General features: G+C 35.9%; 1 protein-coding gene across 1 annotated transcript in view; it reads right to left on the bottom strand.

Moving 5' to 3' along the window:
• Positions 1-1,507, bottom strand: part of C16H11orf65 (chromosome 16 C11orf65 homolog) — a 121,027-nt gene that overhangs the window by 104,621 nt on the left and 14,899 nt on the right. The window lies entirely within an intron of this gene.

Here is a 1,507-nt window from a genome sequence, read left to right as displayed (position 1 = left end):
GTTCCCTTTTCTCCACACCCTCTCCAGCATTTATTGTTTCTAGAGTTTTTGATGATGGCCAATCTGACCAGTGTGAGATGATATCTGAATGTCATTTTGATTTGCATTTCTCTAATGATTAATGATGTTGAGTATTCCTTCATATGTTTGTTGGCGATCTGTATATCTTCTTTGGAGAAATGTCTATTTAGTTCTTCTGCCCATTTTTGGATTGGGTTGTTTGTTTTTTTGTTATTGAGCTGCATGAGTTGCTTATAAATTTTGGATATTAATCCTTTGTCAGTTGCTTCATTTGCAAATATTTTCTCCCATTCTGAGGGTTGTCTTTTGGTCTTGTTTATGGTATCCTTTGCTGTGCAAAAGCTTTTAAGTTTCATTAGGTCCCATTTGTTTATTTTTGTTTTTATTTCCATTTCTCTAGGAGATGGGTCAAAAAGGATCTTGCTGTGATTTATGTCATAGAGTGTTCTGCCTATGTTTTCCTCTAAGAGTTTGATAGTGTCTGGACTTACATTTAGATCTTTAACCCATTTTGAGTTTATTTTTGTGTATGGTATTAGGGAGTGTTCTAATTTCATACTCTTACATGTAGCTGTCCAGTTTTCCCAGCACCACTTATTGAAGAGGCTGTCTTTTCTCCACTGTATATCCTTCCCTCCTTTATCAAAGATAAGGTGACCATATGTGTGTGGGTTTATCTCTGGGCTTTCTACCCTGTTCCATTGATCTATATTTCTGTTTTTGTGCCAGTACCATACTGTCTTGATTACTGTAACCTTGTAGTATAATCGGAAGTCAGGGAGCCTGATTCCTCCAGCTCCATTTTTCGTTCTCAAGATTGCTTTGGCTATTCGGGGTCTTTTGTGTTTCCATACAAATTGTGAAATTTTTTGTTCTACTTCTGTGAAAAATGCCAGTGGTAGTTTGATAGGGATTGCATTGAATCTGTAGATTGCTTTGGGTAGTAGAGTCATTTTCACAATGTTGATTCTTCCAATCCAAGAACATGGTATATCTCTCCACCTATTTGTATCATCTTTAATTTCTTTCATCAGTGTCTTATAATTTTCTGCATACAGGTCTTTTGTCTCCTTAAGTAGGTTTATTCCTAGATATTTTATTCTTTTTGTTGCAATGGTAAATGGGAGTGTTTTCTTAATTTCACTCTCAGATTTTTCATCATTAGTGTATAAGAATGCCAGAGATTTCTGTGCATTAATTTTGTATCCTGCTACTTTACCAAATTCATTGATTAGCTCTAGTAGTTTCCTGGTAGCCTCCTTAGGATTCTCTATGTATAGTATCATGTCATCTGCAAACAGTGACAGCTTTACTTCTTCTTTTCCTATTTGGATTCCTTTTATTTCTTTTTCTTCTCTGATTGCTGTGGCTAGAACTTCCAAAACTATGTTGAATAAGAGTGGTGAGAGTGGGCAACCTTGTCTTGTTCCTGATCTTAGTGGAAATGCTTTCAGTTTTTCACCATTGAGAACAATGCTGGCTGTAG

This window comes from Physeter macrocephalus, chromosome 16 (assembly GCF_002837175.3).
Source record: "Physeter macrocephalus isolate SW-GA chromosome 16, ASM283717v5, whole genome shotgun sequence".
Taxonomy (NCBI): domain Eukaryota; kingdom Metazoa; phylum Chordata; class Mammalia; order Artiodactyla; family Physeteridae; genus Physeter; species Physeter macrocephalus.
The sequence above is the reverse complement of the archived record's forward strand: the minus strand, read 5'-3'. Positions and strand labels throughout refer to the sequence as shown.